The sequence below is a fragment of the Heteronotia binoei genome, chromosome 3, assembly GCF_032191835.1.
Source record: "Heteronotia binoei isolate CCM8104 ecotype False Entrance Well chromosome 3, APGP_CSIRO_Hbin_v1, whole genome shotgun sequence".
In the NCBI taxonomy this organism is placed as follows: Eukaryota; Metazoa; Chordata; class Lepidosauria; order Squamata; family Gekkonidae; genus Heteronotia; species Heteronotia binoei.
This window is the reverse complement of record NC_083225.1, coordinates 90,600,018-90,617,396: the sequence shown is the minus strand read 5'-3', so window position 1 is coordinate 90,617,396 and position 17,379 is coordinate 90,600,018. Positions and strand designations below refer to the sequence as shown.

Here is a 17,379-nt window from a genome sequence, read left to right as displayed (position 1 = left end):
TAGATTGCCTGCTCTCTCCTCCACGCCGTGATGCAGCGGGCTGCTGGAGGAAGCAAAGAAGGCGGCAGCGAGAAGGCGAAGAAAAAGGGGGAAGGAGGAGCCACCCCGGCAACGTCTGGCTGTGAGGGGAAGCAGGCGCCCGGCGAAAGGGAAGGAAGCGAAGGGAAGGGAAGCAGGCGCCCGGCCAAGGGAAGGGAAGGGAGGCAGGTGCCCGGCGAAAGGGAGGAAGCGAAGGGAAGCAGGCGCCCGGCCAACAACCGGTTCTGGAGAATCATAGAACATTAGGTACCTATTCTACAGAACCGGTGAGAACCGGCTGAATCCCACCTCTGGAGCTAAGGACACTCCAGACTCCTGAAAAGCTAAATATGGGTAGTCACAACGCATAGCCGTGAGCTCCCCTGCACGGCATGCTGATGTGATGGCTATCAAAAAAGCAGTCTTCCAAGATAGGAGCTGTAACGAGCATGTGGCCATCGGCTCAAAAGGGCGCCAAGTCAGCCTGTCCAACACAAGAGTCAAATCCCACAACTGTGGGGGTGATCTCAAAGGAGGATGAAGCCTAAGCAAACCCTTCAAAAATCTTTTAGAATGAGGGTGTGCAAAAACTGAATGCCCCTCCACTGGTTCATGGAATGCAGATATTGCCACCAGATAAACTTTAATGGAGGAAAAAACAAGGCCAGCATCCACCAGAGATAACAAAAACTAAAAAATAACCGTCAGTCCCACCCTCTGGGGCGAAACTGTAGGATCAACTAAAAACCGAAAAAACTTCCGCCACTGGAGAGCCAGTTTGGTGTAGTGGTTATGTGTGCGGACTCTTATCTGGGGAAACCGGGTTTGATTCCCCACTCCTCCACTTGCACCTGCTGAGATGGCCTTGGGTCAGCCATAGCTCTGGCAGAGGTTGTCCTTGAAAGGGTAGCTGCTGTGGGAGCCCTCTCCAGCCCCACCCACCTCACAGGGTGTCTGTTGTGGGGGAGGAAGGTAAAGGAGATTGTGAGCCGCTCTGAGACTCTTCGGAGTGGGGGGCGGGATATAAATCCAATATCTTCTTCTTCTTCACTTCCTATTATAAGAAGCGCAGGTAGACAGCTTCCTGCTATTCAGGAAAATGTGTTGGACTCTGCTGGAGAACTCACAGGGTCGATGAACCACGCTGTCAGCTTCAGGTGGGGCACGTTGTGATGGAATACATGACCGTCCTCAGCTGACAGAAGATCCGGTTCCGCCGGAAACTGGTAGAAGACCCCCCCTCGCCAGTTGGAGCAAAATCGGGAACCAGTTCTGCCAAGGCCAGCACAGAGTCACCAGGATGCAGCATGGTCTCTCTCTTGCGATCTCGTGATGCGGCGGGCTGCTGGAGGAAGCAAAGAAGGCGGCAGCGAGAAGGCGAAGAAAAAGGGGGAAGGAGGAGCCACCCCGGCAACGTCTGGCTGTGAGGGGAAGCAGGCGCCCGGCGAAAGGGAAGGAAGCGAAGGGAAGGGAAGCAGGCGCCCGGCCAAGGGAAGGGAAGGGAGGCAGGTGCCCGGCGAAAGGGAGGAAGCGAAGGGAAGCAGGCGCCCGGCCAACAACCGGTTCTGGAGAATCATAGAACATTAGGTACCTATTCTACAGAACCGGTGAGAACCGGCTGAATCCCACCTCTGCTTCCATCATATTATAGTCATCCTCTATCTTTTCATTTGGTGGGCGATAACAAACACCCAATCTCCTTTTGGGCCCTCTATTTCAACCCAAAGCATTTTTAGAAGGGAATTTAATTCTCTGACCTCAGTCTTACTGGACCGTATGCCCTCTCTGACATACAGAGCCACCCCACCTCCAACCCTTCCCTCCCTATCCTTCCGATATAACTTATATCCGGGAATCACTGTGTCCCACTGATTCTCCTCATTCCACCAAGTTTCTGAAATTCCCACAATGTCTATGTTTTCTCCCAACGCTAAACATTCCAATTCACCAATTTTACTTTGAACACTTCTAGCATTTGTGTACAAACATCTATAATTTCCCAGGCAAGCTAGGCCCGCCACCTTCCTCCTGCCGCCTCGAGACTCTGGCAGGCAGTCCATTCTGTTTGTCACCATCTCAGTGGACAACTCTGACCTGGTAGAAAAGTAACAGCTAACCCTTCATCTCTTTGAGATGAGTCCTCCCGAACCAGAGACATTTCATCTCCTGTTGGCTTTCCCCCAAGATTTAGTTTAAAAACTGCTCTGCCACCTTTTTGATTTTAAGCGCTAGCAGCCTGGTTCCATCTGGGGATAAGTGGAGACTGTCTCTTTTGTACAGCTCCCGCTTGTTCCAGAAAGCATCCTAGTGCCTAACAAACTTAAACCCTTCCTCCTTACACCATCTTCTCATCCACACATTGAGACTTCTAATTTGTGCCTGTCTCTCCTGCCCTGCACGTGGAACAGGTAGCACTTCTGAGAAAGCTGCCTTGGAGGTCCTGGCCTTAAGTCTCCCACCTAGCAGCCTAAATTTTTCCTCCAGGACCTCACGACTGCATTTCCCCACACCGTTGGTGCCAACATGCACCTCGACCACTGGCTCCTCCCCAGCACTGTTTATAAGCCTATCTACTACATGTGTAATGTCCGCTACCTTTGCACCAGGCAGGCAAGTCACCATACGGTCAGTACGCAGTTTTGCCACCCAGGATTGAATCACCAACTAGCAAGACCCCCCCCCCCTCTCTCCCTGCCCAGGGATGGTTTCTTGGCTTGAAAGGATTCCTGCTCACCAACTGAAGAAGAGGTCCCTTCTGAGGGAGCATTCCCCTTATCCTCAGCCCGGTGCCCTGTTCCTTCTCGACCCTCATGCTCTCTGGCAGCAACAGGGCTGCCACGTTCAGAGTGAGGCTTATTTAACACATCCCCGCGAGTCTTCTCCGAGTGCGTAACTGACGGTCTCTGCTTCTCCAGGTCAGTCACCTCAGCCTCAAGGGTAAGAACTCGTTCCCTGAGGACTAGGAGCTCCTTGCATCGAGCACACACCCAAGACTTCTGTCCTGTGGGCAGATAGTCATACATGTGACACTCAGTGCAAAACACTGGAAAGCCCCCACCCCCCTGGTGGCATTCTACCTTCATGATAGCTTTTAAAATATATACAGTCCCCTTTTAAATCCTGTTTGTTTATGTGGCTCCCTGCCTGGAGAGTCTACTTACCTTATTGGGAACAAGGAGTCTGGGTTCCTGGTCCTTACACAGCCCCCAGGCTAAGAGCCACAGGCCAAGAGCTCTTTAGCTCTCACCCTTTGGCTCGTGCCAAAGGTTCGCACCTCTGGCAAGGCGCAGCTTAATAATGCAAAGAGGGTGGGGAACACAGCCACTCCCAATCAATCAGCAACAATCACCTTCAATCACCTTCAGCCGTTCACAAAAACTCAGAAGTTTTCAGCAACTCCCCCAGCTGCTGAGCCACAGACCTCATGCTTGTAGCACTTCTCTTCTCTATCCCAGAACTCTTTGCAATGTGCTCAGTCTCTGGCAAGGCACAGCTTAATAATGCAAAGAGGGTGGGGAACACAGCCACTTCTAATCAATCAGCAACAATCACCTTCAATCACCTTCATCTTCACCTTCAGCCCTTCACACAAACTCAGAAGTTTTCAGCAACTCCCCCAGCTGCTGAACCACAGACCTCACGCTTGTAGCACTTCTCTGCTCTATCTCAGAGCTCTTTGCAATGTGCAAGGTTATTGAATAAGTAGCGGCTGGGCAACTTCAGGGATTCCTAATGAAGCAGATTGTTTGGATCCATTACAGTCCACTTTTAGCTTGGTTACGGGACTGAAACAGCCTTAGTTGCTCTGGTGGATAATCTGCTCTTCAAGATAGATGGGAGAGTGCATCCCTGTTAATTTTTTGGGACCTCTCAGGGGTTTTCGATACCATCAATCATGGTATCCTTCTGAAAAGCATTTTGAGGTTGGGAGACACCTTTTAGCAATAGTTCCAGTCGTACCCTGAAGGTAGATTTCAGAGCATGATGCTGGGGGTCTGCTCCTTGGTCTCTTGGCTTCTGGTCTACAAGGCCCTACAGGGTTTCATCTTGCACCCTCCCCCCAATGCTATTAATATTTATGTGAAGCCACTGAAAGAGGTAATTTAGAGATCTGGTCTGAGTTGGCACTGCTATGCAGGTGACACTCAGCTTTATCTCATGCTCTCAGTAGATCCTAAGGAGTCTGTGGAAACTATGAACAGATGAAGTTTTGGGACAGATGAAGACTAACAAGTGACCACTTAAGTGAACCAATAAAACAAAGGTGCTACTGGGGGGGGGGGGTCTGACCTATGAACTGGGGTATCTTTTATTCTGGATAGCGTAGCATTCCTCCTAAAGGAGGAATAACCTAATCTTGCTCCCATTGCATACCTTAGCCTTGAATTGCAACAGCAGCCTTTCTGCAACATTACTTGTGTGCTGCAGTAATGGTATCTGCTATTCATGATGGTTGCACAACTGCAGTCTTAAATTTTAATAACATATCCCTGTGGATTATGAATTTCCAAATATTCTGATTTCCAGAAAGGGTTTTTTTGATTAGATTATCTATGCAAATCTGACAATTTTCTTGACAAGTTTTTTATGCTTCTACAGATTATAATACCTTTAAAAAAAGGTTACATATTTTAAAACTCTTAATTAAAAACATTAAAACCGATTTCGCACTCACCCTATGCCGCTCTGACGTTCCTCTTTTCAGTGCGGCATCCTTCCGATTTCCCACTATCTGTCCTGGGGCTTCAGCCTGTGTTGCCATTTTTGCATGACAAAGAGAAACCGCTAAAAACCAGTTTCTCTTTGCCGCACAAAAACAGTGATGCAGGCTGAAGCCCCAGGGCAGATAGTGGGAAATCGGAAGGATGCCAGCTGAAAAGAGGAACATCAGAGCGGCGTAGGGTGAGTGGGAAATCAGTCTAGGTTTTTTAAATTCACTTTATTACTTACAGGTCAGACATCAGTGGGCTTAAATGGATGTAACAGTGTTTTGGATTGTAAGGTCAGTCTGGGAAACTGAAATAAAACTGGAGAAAAATATTATAAAGGCATAGGCAGAAAGTGTTTCTCCATCCACTGCTTAAAGACATCCAGCAAGGGGAAACTCACCAGCTCCCTAAGCAGCCAATTCCACTGTTGAACTACTTTTATTGTGAAAAAGTTTTTCCTAATATCCAGTCAGTATCTTTCCACTCATAATTCCAACCCATTATTGCAAGTCCTATCCTCTGCAGCTATGAGGAACAGCTTCCTGCATAAGTGACAGCCTCCTCTTCTTCAGACTGAACATTCACAAGCATCTCGACCTTTCCGCACAGGGCTCCCAGCTTTGATCAACTTCATCTCTCACTTTTGCACCTGCTTTGCTCTTTCTTTCTTTTTTTCAAATTGATATTTTTTTTAATTTTTGAAGTAAGCAAGTAAATATCAATATTAATAAAATATCAATATTAATATTATTATGTGTAGACAGCTGATTAATCATGGAAACAAGTTATAAACAGGCACAAATATATATAAAGGAAGGATATTAAGCTACATAGATGTATCTAGACATGCTAAACATTCTCTATTCAAGGAGAGAGGTCAAAATGGATACAAAATTAAAGTTAGAGCAATAATTCCTGTATCAAGATACAGTCAATCCAAAAATATTTATATTATTATAAAAATATTAATTATTAATAAGCCATAGATATTAATTCTTAACTGCCAAATTATAATCTGTATGTATTATGCAGATTCCTAAAATTTCTGTTAAGTAATTACTATTAGGTTTGATCCACAACTAGCAACGTAAAAGAAAATGAAGGTAAAGAAAGAAAGAAAAAAGAAAGAGAAAATAGTAAAAGAAAGAAAGGAACAGAACAATTGATAAGAAGAGAAAAAAATAGTAATAATTTATAAGTAAAGAAGATCAAGGAATTCTGGTTTGTGTGGTTGAATGTCTTTTGCTGTGATGAACTCAATAAAAGGAAACCATTTCTCTTGTGAATTTTGAGTGTTCATTGTCTGAGTTTGAATGTTGAATATAATCAGTAATCTTTTCTATAATGAGAATGTCCCAAATCTTGGATAACCAGCTGGAGATTGATGGAATTTGAGGTGATTTCCATTTTGAAGCAATTAGAGTTTTTGCTGCTACTGACATGCTTGTTATCAGAACTCACCTAAACTGAGGTACTGTTGGATCTTGTCAAATGTCCAAAAAGGTCAATTGAGGAAGAAAAGGAATTTCATATCCTATTATAATTTTGATTTTTTGCAAAATCTCATGCCAGAATGAAGCAATTCAAGAACATCTTCACCAGCAATGAGCAAAGTCACCCACCTCACCACAGTTTTTCCAACATAATAGTGAGTGGTGAGATGATATTAAGATAGCTTTTTAGGCATAAAATACCAATGAGTTATGATTTCGTAAGATAGTACTTTTGAGTTGATCAGTTTGGTGCAGAATAGGCTAGATGACCAGCTCCGGTTCCATTGATCGCTAAGAGTTATTCCACAATCATGCTGCCATTTAGATTGCCATGGTAAATGCACAACACTATCCAGGGAAATCAATATGGCATAGGATTTAGAAATTATGCTTTTGTGGTTGTAGTCTGATTGTTTAAGAAGTAGTTCAAAATCAGAATGAGGAGTTGACATAACTTTTTTCAAGTTGAGAGTAGAAAAGGTATGTTGAAGCTATAAATAAAAGAAGCAAGGGATCTGTCATTGTGGTTTTTGTTCCAATACATTTTTAGACAGGTGTCCAGAATTATTAGCTATATCTGCTAGTCTTGTTAGTCCTGCTTGCCACCAGATTTATGCAAGTTTTATATCATTGCCTGCAGGAAACCAACTCTGGAATAAGAATGATGAGAATCTGGAAATAGTTGGAAGTAGTTGTTTCCTGAGAGTGTCCCATACACCCAGTATAGGTTTTAGAAAGCATTTAGAAAGTGCTATGACTTATTGAGGGAGGACGTGATTTCTCTGTTGACCAAATAATTTATTTAATAGAAGCTGGAGCTGTGTACATTGACAATGAGGTAGTCCAATTTTCCTGTTCTGTTTTCTGAAGAAGCTTAATTATTGTTGCTAGTATTGTAGATTTATAGTATGTAGACAAGTATGGAAAATTTAGGCCTCCTCGAGAAGTCTGTCTTTTAAGAATCTTAAAGCTAGTTCTTGGTTTTCTGTGTTGCCATAAAAATTCATTTAGTGTCTTTTGCCAAGATTTAAGTGGGGTAGCAGATAGATGGATTGGAAGTGTACAAAATATGAAGAGCCACTTAGGAAAGAAGAAAGATTTAACAAGTTGAAGTCTGTCATAGAAAGATGTATTAAGTTTGTTCCATTTGCTTGCAGTTTGCTGAATTTCTTGGGAAATGCATAGGTGATTGAATTTAATTACACCTGAAAGGCATAAGCCTCTCGTATGAATAGAGCCACCCCTCCCCAACCCCGCCTGCTAGCTCATGATTGGTGAAAGACTGAGTATCCTGGGGGAACCACTTGGGAGAGGGCTATAGTCTCCCCGTCATGCACCCAGGTCTCAGTCACATAAGCCAGGTCCATATCCTGCTATACAATTGTAGCTAATTGTATAGCTATTAGTGTAACCTAGTCTGAAGTATTAATTATTACAGACAAAATGGAAGTAGAATTAATTTAAATTGTAATAAAATACTCACAATGAGGATATGTAATTAATTCCAATAGTTAGTGTTATCAGATAATTAATCAGTGAATAATAATTGATTGGTACTTTAAAATAATTAAAACTTTTTATATTATGATGTATAACTTAATTTATAAACAAATAATAGTTAAGCTAAATTATTGGACTTCCCTCCCCCTCACTCAAACCCTCAGTTTTTAACAAGTAAATCAGTAATACTGTGATTGGGTAATCAAAGTATTATTATTAATAATAATAATAATAATAATAATAATAATAATAATAATAATAATAGATTTTCTAATGAAGTAGTTGTAAGTAGGTACAGGTATCTATTATGTTAAGAAAAAATGAAACCAGGCTTATTTAATTCAGAGTATAATTATAAAATGAGTGATTAACAATTAATTATTATAATAACCTCTCCCCCTCCTTTTAACACTTAAACAGATAATTTGACTTAAACTAGTGTGTGAACAATTTAAGTACACCCTAGGAAACTGGATGCATTTAATGGAGAATTCTCCAATACTAAGGGACTGTAAACAGAGACAAGGCTAACAGAGATCCCCCTTCCCCCTCCCCCCACCCATCAATCAAGCTTAAACAAAAACATATATTGTTAGGCACAAACCAGCTAGTATATAATGCTATCTTTAAACATTTTGAAACATATATTTAACTTGAAGTGTCAGGCATAAGCATTAAACTAATGCAGTTATTTTATGTTCAGTTTAGCGTCTTTCATCAGCAATGCTGGCATTTTCCATTCGTTTGAAGGCTTGGACGAATCCATCAGTACTGGAACATGAATTGAGTTGAGTAGAGCATAACAAGCTTCCAAACTCTCTGCATGGTATAATCTATCTTTAAAGGTGACTTGCAGCTTGTTGTTGTAAAGCCATTTGTAACAAATTTTGGGCACGTGTAGGGCTTCTGTGATGGTTTTCGTCTCGCGTCTCCAGTTCAATACATCTTGTGGTAGATCTGGGTATGAATGAATAGTGTCAGTTTTGTAGGGAAGGCCACCGTGACTCCTTGCCAAATCAAGTATTTTTTGTCTGACCCTTTGATCTGGAATGGTTGTTAGTATGTCTCTTGGGTCTCTGCTGCTCGTGAGGGGGAACTGAGACAATAGGTGGCAGAAATATAAGAAGCAATATCGTCATCCAGATCTAATACATTCACTAGCCATTTGGCAATGAAACTTGGGAGATCTTGAATATTATTTAAGTCTTCTTTGAAACCCCTAAATTTCAAGTTAGATCGAAGAAGATTCTAGGGAGAGCACTTTCTCTTTAAGAGTAATATTTTCAGCCCTCAGGGTTTTTACATCTTCTTGTAAAGCCAGCCCGATTTCCCTTACACTTCCTGTGGCTTTACTTACATTTTTTAGCGTGATTTGAAACAAAGCAAACTGATCGGTCAGAGGTTTGATTATTGCTGACATATTATCTATTTTCTTTTCAAAATTGTTAAACATCATTTCTAGTGTCGTCTCATTAGAAACAGAAGTGGGTGAGAAAGCAGTTGTTCCCTCAGCCGCCATTTTGTCTTCACTCATCAGGTCCATGTTCTGAGTTGCTGCAGGAGGTTTTACTGTGAAGAAGTCCTTGATCCCCTTATTATTAACAGGGATTGTTGTAGGCTTTCCTGACAATGTTTTGTTCATGTTTATTTAAGATATAGTGCTGGTTTGTGTGAGTTAGATGAGTTGTGGAGAAAGGGGGAAGCAGATCAAACACTCTAGGAGTCCATATTGGAAGGCTCAACGCCACACCCACCCACCCCATTCTTTTACATTGTTCTAGCTACCTTGTCATTTTCTGGTGTCAGATTTTCACCATCTAATGAACAGATTGCATCCATACCCAAAACCTTCTCTTGGGAGACTATAGCCACATGCCAAGACTTCATGTATACAACCACTTTCTCAGGAACAATCCTGCAAAGATTCCTTTTCGCTATTAGGCAGCTGGTGTTGAGCAGCAAGGCATGCATTGTACCACCTAGCCTGTAAACCCCTTCTCAGCCTTCTTCTGAAGCATTCCAAGAGTGCTGGTGACCCTAGGAATTAGAGCTGGAGGGTGGAGGTGATTCTGAACCATCTCTTGGCAGCAGGTCAGGGAATGCCTGCACCTTATTTCCCTGCTGGTTGGCTTCTGTTGACTGTGGGCTGGCTACACAGGGCCCCTCCTCCTCTGAGAAGTCCTCACTGTTGCTGAGACCTGGCTGGTCCATGACACCATCCCCTCAGGGTCTCCCTCTGAAGATGGGACCAGCCCAGGCTTCTGGGGATAAGCCCTATGGAATTGTCACACCAAGACAGATATATGGACATTGTCTGCAGGTTCTCAGGAGTGATCTTCTGACTCATAACCTTTCCAATTAATGAAGTGCTAGAGCTGTCTGCATCACCTCTGGGGGTCCAGGAACTGTGCCACTTCAAATTGGATGTACTTGGAGGGTAGCTGGGAGGGGTCACGGTAGGTCATGAAGTTCATCTGTTCTGTGATTGGGAAAGATCCAATGAAGCAAGCATCTGATTTCTGGAATGGGTAATGGCTTTGGAAGCGCTGCTTGGAAAGCCATACCTGGCCCCCAAACTTGAGGTCCTCACTGGGTTGTCATTTCCAGTCCATGCCTGCTTTGAATATTTTACGTTTTTAATTGCCTTGCACTATTGTAGAGCCTATTTGCTAGCCTGCTTTAATGTGTTACCTTCTATGGTACTCTACAGGAGATTCCTGCGGGACATAGAAAGCCTTGAAGATTTTTTTTGCATTGCGCTTACTATCTTGATATACAGTTCATACTTATTGAACTCTTGTTGAGAGAGCAAGTAAGAAATCTGATGAACACAAAACCTTTTTTCTATTATCTTTTTGGAATCAAATGCTGATTGAAATTGTGGCTAAACTCTTGTACCTTGATTCTATGAGGTGAGTAATGTATTAATAGACTGGGCCATGACTATTTGAATTGTCCCTTCTTCTTTTTCTGTTATTAATATGATTGCTATGCCAATAAAGGTTGTTGTTGTTATATGCCTGCTTTGCCTGCTGCAGTTGTTCTCGGAGGACTGGGGGGGGGGGGCTGGAGGCCAGCTATGAAGTCATTAGTGGAGGGGACTGCTGAAGCCAGCATGACAAGGGACAGGAATCATGGGTGGTATCCATAGTTGGCCATAAAGGGCATCTAGTGAGTGGAGGCATGCACTGCCTTGTTGTAAGCAAATTAGGCCAGGGTGGTAAGGCTGACTAGTCATCCTGTTGATGGTTTACATAACACCTTAGGCACTGTTCCAATGTGGCACTGGTGCTGTTACCCTAAGTAGTTCTGAGGGTTTCCTAAGTTTGTTGGGGGAGTTATCTAGGAGACCCAGACAAGGCGAGAGGGGGCAACAAGCAGGATCTCCACCTATATTTATTGGGATTTTTCCCTCAGTAGAACTCTCAAATGAACCATGTCTTAATTAATGAAATGGTTTTTATTAAAGAACATTAAAAGAAATATAAATCAAACTTATTGATTGAAAAAGCACTCTATAAGCACTCATACAAGTTCAGAAAATAAAGGTGATAGCTTTATAGAGACAAGGAGGGAACTTACTTTACTTGGGACTATATTTACCTTTTCCAGAACAGAGATTTGAGGAGAAAGGTGAGCAGAACAAACCAGCATTCAATTCAAAGAAGAAGTTGCACCTAGTTTTGTGCTAGGAATGTAATTTAGTGGATATCCAGATTATACAAACAGAGAGGGAGAGAGAGAGTCAGACACCACACAGTCACTCACTCACAACTAGAGAGCCCAAGAAGAGCCAGAGTGCATATGGATATAGCCTTTGAGCTATGATGTGATTGTTTCTAGAATAATGCTGTGAAGGTGTGTTGTGTCTTGCATTTCAGTCCTGAAGTTACAACGCAGCGAACACTACAGAGGTGACCAGTGGGTGTTCCCTGGTCCCCGGACATAGCTCGCAAATATGCTCCACCAATCAAGATCTGTGGCGGGAAGTTTAACTGGCCAGGATTGGACCTGGCCAGGCTGAGGGTTGTTCCGGGGTATGTATATAATCGTGACCCGGCCCACGTTCTCTCCCTTGTGATGTACTCGCTAATAAAGCATGTTGCCTTCAACATGTCTCGTCACTCAGTACATTACATTGGCGACGAGGATGGGATCCTAGGCAGGTACCTCCCCAAGTGGGACTTCGCTGCCCTGGCCGGAGACGAGGAAGGCTCGCAGTCTAAGGAGACTGAAGCGCCTTCTGCCACCATGGATAACCCGAGTGGGATGACGGGCCACCTTGCTGAGTTCGACCCCGCCAACCCCGATAGGTGGGAGACCTGCATGAAGCGGGTCAACTGTTACCTACAAGCGAACATGATTACAGACAACAGCTGTAAGAGAGCCGTGCTCCTGAGTGTCTGTGGAAAGGCCTCATTCGGGATCGCAAAGGGTCTCTCGGCCCCCGCAAAGATCATGGAGAAAACGTACGAAGAGGTAGTCAGACTCCTGACCGGGCATTTCTTGCCCCATCCATCCATCATTGCCCGCCGATTTCTCTTCCACAAGAGAGATCAAGGAGCGGGAGAGACAGCCGCCGTCTACCTGGCCGCCATCCGCCAAAGTCACTGCTACTTTCTCTACCTTCTCCATCCCATGCATAATCTTGTAAACCTCTATCATGTCACCCCACAGTCAACGTTTCTCCAAGCTAAAGAGCCCCAAGCGTTTTAACCTTTTGTAGTGTCTTGTGCTTAAACAAAGCACCACGCGGTCCCGCAAGTAAGGGCGACCAGGGGAAGTCCCACGGTCACCCAGCACAGCGCGGGAAAGACTCCGCCTATCAAGATCAGTGGCGGGAACTTTGACTGGCCAGGATTGGGCTGGCCAGATGGGGGGCTGTTCCGGGATGAATGTATATAAAGCGGGGCCCGGCCCGCGTGTTCCAGTTCCGTAATGTACCATCCAATAAAGCATGTTGCCTTCAACACGTCTCGTCTCCGAGTACATTACACTAGCGAGGAGGATGGGATGTAGCTAGGGAGGCATCCACGGGAGGAATCCGACCTAGCCGAAGACGAGGAAGGTGCTGAACCGCAAGAACCGAGAAGCCCGCCGCCACCATGGCGAACAATGGTGTAACGACGGGCCATCTTGCCGAGTTCAACCCGGACCACCCCGAGAGGTGGGAAACGTATACCGAACGAGTTGACTGCTACTTGCGGGCCAACTTAATTACAGATGACAACAGAATGAGGGACGTCCTGTTGAGCGTCTGTGGAGAGGCGACCTTCGAGATCGCCCGAGGGCTCTCGGCCCCAGTGAAGCTCACCGAAAGGACGTACGGGGAGGTCGTCAGACTCCTCACAGGGCTTTTCGCGCCCCAACCATCCATCGTGGCCCGCCAATTCCTCTTCCACAAGAGGGATCAGAAGTCCGGAGAGACGGCGGTGGTTTATCTGGCCGCTCTCCGACAGATCGCGGGGAACTGCGAGTTCGACAAAAGGGAAGAGGCCCTGAGGGACAGGTTTGTCTGGGGCCTCCGAGACGAAAGGCTGCAGCAGAAGCTGTTCGCCAAGGAAGAGCTCACCCTCCAACAAGCCTTCAACGAGGCGACGGCCTTTGAGAGGGCCACAAGACCATACAGCCACCCACGTGGAGAGGCAGTACACCAAGAAGAAATGGAGCCGGGGGACCAAGAAGAGGAAGACGCTTTCCAGCTCCGGCAACCACAAAAGACAGACCCAAGGGCCCCCACGATGCAACGAATGATGGAGAGGGCCCCCACCACCAGATGCGCCAGCTGCGCGACCCCCACGAGAGGAGGGACTGTCCGTACCGCAACCTGGACTGCTGCAGCTGCGGAAAGACAGGCCACATCGCTCGGGCTTACCGGGCCAAGAACAGCCGCCGGCAACCGTCAGTGCACCACGACTCTACGGATGCTCACACAACGACGTCCACAAGCCTGCAGGTATTAAACTTGCCCCTCGCAGCCCCAGACAAAGTCAAAATGTCGGTCCTCATCGAGGGCGCCCCCTGCGTCATGGAAGTGGACTCGGGTTCCTCCATCTCCATTATCTCGGAGGAAACCCTTAAGAGACTATGTCCCCGCCGCCGCCTCCAAATGAGGCCGGTGGACTTCGTACTGAGGGACTTTCAAAAGAACCCAGTACACATTGTGGGATGGGCCCGGGTGAGTAGAACGAGGGGACTTCAAGGGGCCCCTAGACATCCTGGTGGTCAAGCGTAAACTTACCACCCTATTGGGGCTGGCCTGGTTCCAACCACTGGGGATCCAGCTGGTGGGGGTGGGACAGATTCAGACCATTAATTTCTAAGAGATCTGCCGGGAGTTTCCAGCGGTTTTTGACGGGTCCCTGGGGAGTTACCCGGGTCCACCCATCACCCTACCGATTGATCCCATGGTCAGGCCAATCCGGCTCAAGGCGAGACGCGTCCCGTTCGCCTTAAAGCCCAAGATAGAGGCGGAACTGGACCGCCTCACAGCCCAGGGCGTTATAGAACCCGTGGCATATGCTGCATGGGAGACCCCCATAGTAACGCCGGTTAAACCCAATGGGGACGTGAGAATCTGCACTGACTACAAGTGCACGATAAACAAAGCTCTCCAGGACAACCCCTACCCAGTCCTGGTGGTCAGCCACGTCCTAGCAGCCCTAGCAGGGTCCCGGGTTTTTGGAAAGCTGGACCTAGTGCAAGCATGCCAACAACTGCCGGTTGAAGCTAAGACAGTGGAGGTTCAGACGATTGTGACCCACAGGGGGGCGTTCAGGGTTAAACGATTGCAGTTCAGGGTTAGCGTGGCTCCGGGGATCTTTCAGAGCATAATGGACTCTCTCCTTAAAGGGATCCCCGGAGTTCAGCTCTTCTTCGATGATGTTTTAATCGCCCCCCCCCCCCAACGCAGGAGAGTCCAGCCGCCGCCTGCGAGAGGTCCTTGTCATTTCCAAGCGGCGGGGCTGAAAGTTAAAAAGGAGAAATGTTTGATAGGAGTCCCGCGGGTGGGGTTCCTGGGGTTCACCGTGGACGCAGAGGGAATTCACCCGACTGCGGACAAGACCAGGGCCATCGTCCAGGCCCCTGCCCCCACATGCAGGGCGGAGCTACAGAGTTTTTTGGGCTTGCTGAACTTTTATCACTCATTCCTTCCCCACAAAGCTGCTGTAGCAGAACCGTTGCACCGGTTACTGGACAAACAAGCCCCGTGGGTTTTGGGCAAGCGCCAAGCCGTGGCGTTCCAGGTGGTAAAGGACCTCCTGGTCTCAAACGCGGTGCTCCATCACTTCGATGAAGCCTTGCCACTGGTTTTGGCTTGCGACACATCCCCCTATGGGGTGGGGGCCGCACTGGGGCACCAACTCCCGGACGGGAGGGAGGTGCTGATCGCATACTACTCTTGAACTCTAACCCCGGCAGAGCGGAACTACGCTCAAATTGATAAGGAGGCCTTGGCAATCGTGGCGGGGGTGCACAAATTTAACGACTACCTGTATGGTAGGCGTTTCACCATCGCCACGGACCACAAGCCGCTCCTGGGTCTCCTCGTCCCTGACCGCCAGACCCCACAAATAGTATCACAGCGGGTCCTGAGGTGGAACCAATTCCTGAACTCGTACACGTACACATTGGTGCACCGTCCGGGCAAAGCCATGGGGCACGCCGATGCCCTCAGCCGCCTGCCTCTGCCCTCGACAGACCCAGATCCTGCCCCGGCCCACGGGGTGATGCTCATCGAGTCCCTGCCCGAGCGCCCACTCCACGCCGAGGAGGTAGCTCGTGCAACAGGCAGGGACCGCATCCTCACATGAGTTTTGGACTGGGTGGGAAGGGGGTGGCCCGCGGGCAGGGTAGACAGTGAGTTCAGGCCGTTTGCATCCCGTAAAGAAGAACTATCCTCCCACAAGGGGTGCATACTATGGGGCAGCAGGGTGGTGGTTCCCCCCCCCATGCGCAAACAGGTACTCGAAGCGCTGCACGAAACCCACCTGGGGATCGTAAGGATGAAAGCCCTGGCCCGAAGCTATGTGTGGTGGCCAGGCATGGATGAGGAAATAGAGGGGTGGGTGAGAAGGTGCCAACCATGCCAGGAGACCAGGCCTGATCCACCCTCCGCACCGGTCCACCGATGGTAGTCTAAAGGCAGCCGTGGTCCCGCCTCCACTTAGATTTCGCCGGGCTGTACCAGGGGCAAATATTCTTTGTCCTGGTCGACGCCTATACAAAATGGCTGGAGGTAATCCCGGTAGCGTCCACCTCAACGGCGGCAGCTGTCAGAGCCCTACGGAGGGTTTTCTGTATGCACGGGATACCTGATACCCTGATCACTGACAATGGCACCGCGTTCACCTCCTGGGAGTTCTGGGAGTTCATAGGGAGATAATTAAGCATATTAGGTCAGCCCCTTTCCACCCGGCCACCAACGGCCAGGCCGAACGCATGGTGAGAACCACCAAAGAGGCCCTAGGCCGCATTGTTCAAGGGGAGTGGGACTACCGCCTCGCAGCCTTCCTGTTCCACAACAGGATCACCCCCAACCCAACAACAGGGTCCAGTCCCGCTGAGCTGCTAATGGGGAGGAAATTGACTACCTGGCTGGACAGGCTGCACCCGGACCGAGCCACTGATGTCCGCGGTTCCCCAGAGATCAGGGAAGCGGTGCGGGGGTTCTTCCCAAGCGATCCAGTCTATGCGAAGAATTTCGCAAGCAGCCCAGATTGGGTAGCCGGCCGGGTACTGAGGGTGACGGGGTCCAGATCATACGAGGTAGTGACCAAGGGGGGCCAGGTGCTGAGGAGGCACATCGATCAGCTGCGCCGCCACACCTTGCCGGAGGAACCACCCGAGGCGGGGGGAGCGCCGGGCGAGGGAGAACCAGCATCGGAAACCCCAGAAGCGGCCCCACCAGCACTGAGCCTGCCGACGTACGAGTCCTCGAGGCCGGCCGATCCTGAACGGCCACCAGAACCGGCCCCGCAGCAACCGACGGAGAATCCCCAAGAGGCGGCCCCCTGCCCGGAGCCTGCGTCCGCACCACAAGCACCCCCGCGGCGATCGACCCGAAAATGCAAGGCGCCAGCCTATCTGCAGGACTATGTATCTTAGACTGGGGGGGGGAGGAGTGTAGTGTCTTGTGCTTAAACAAAGCACCACGCGGTCCCACAAGTAAGGGTGACCAGGGGAAGTCCCACGGTCACCCAGCACAGCGCAGGAAAGACTCCGCCTATCAAGATCAGTAGCGGGAACTTTGACTGGCCAGGATTGGGCTGGCCAGCTGGGGGGCTGTTCCGGGATGAATGTATATAAAGCGGGGCCCAGCCCGCGTGTTCCAGTTCCGTAATGTACCATCCAATAAAGCATGTTGCCTTCAACACATCTCGTCTCCCAGTACATTACACCTTTCTTCATAGGGAAAGTGTTTCAAACCTGTAATCATTCTAGTTGCCCTTTTCTGGACTTTTCCCAATGCTATAATATCCTTTTTGAGGTGCGGTGAATTGCACACAGTATTCCAAATGAGACCGCACCATTGATTTATACAAGGGCATTATGATACTGGCTGATTTGTTTTCAGTTCCCTTCCTAATAATTCCCAGCATGGCGTTGGCCTTTTTTATTGCAATCGCACACTGTCTTGACATTTTCAGTGAGTTATC

General features: G+C 47.7%; 1 pseudogene; it reads left to right on the top strand.

The window, feature by feature from the left end:
* Positions 1 to 12,954: 12,954 nt before the first annotated feature.
* Positions 12,955 to 16,828, top strand: LOC132569075 (uncharacterized protein K02A2.6-like; annotated as a pseudogene).
* The last annotated feature ends 551 nt before the right edge of the window (positions 16,829 to 17,379 follow it).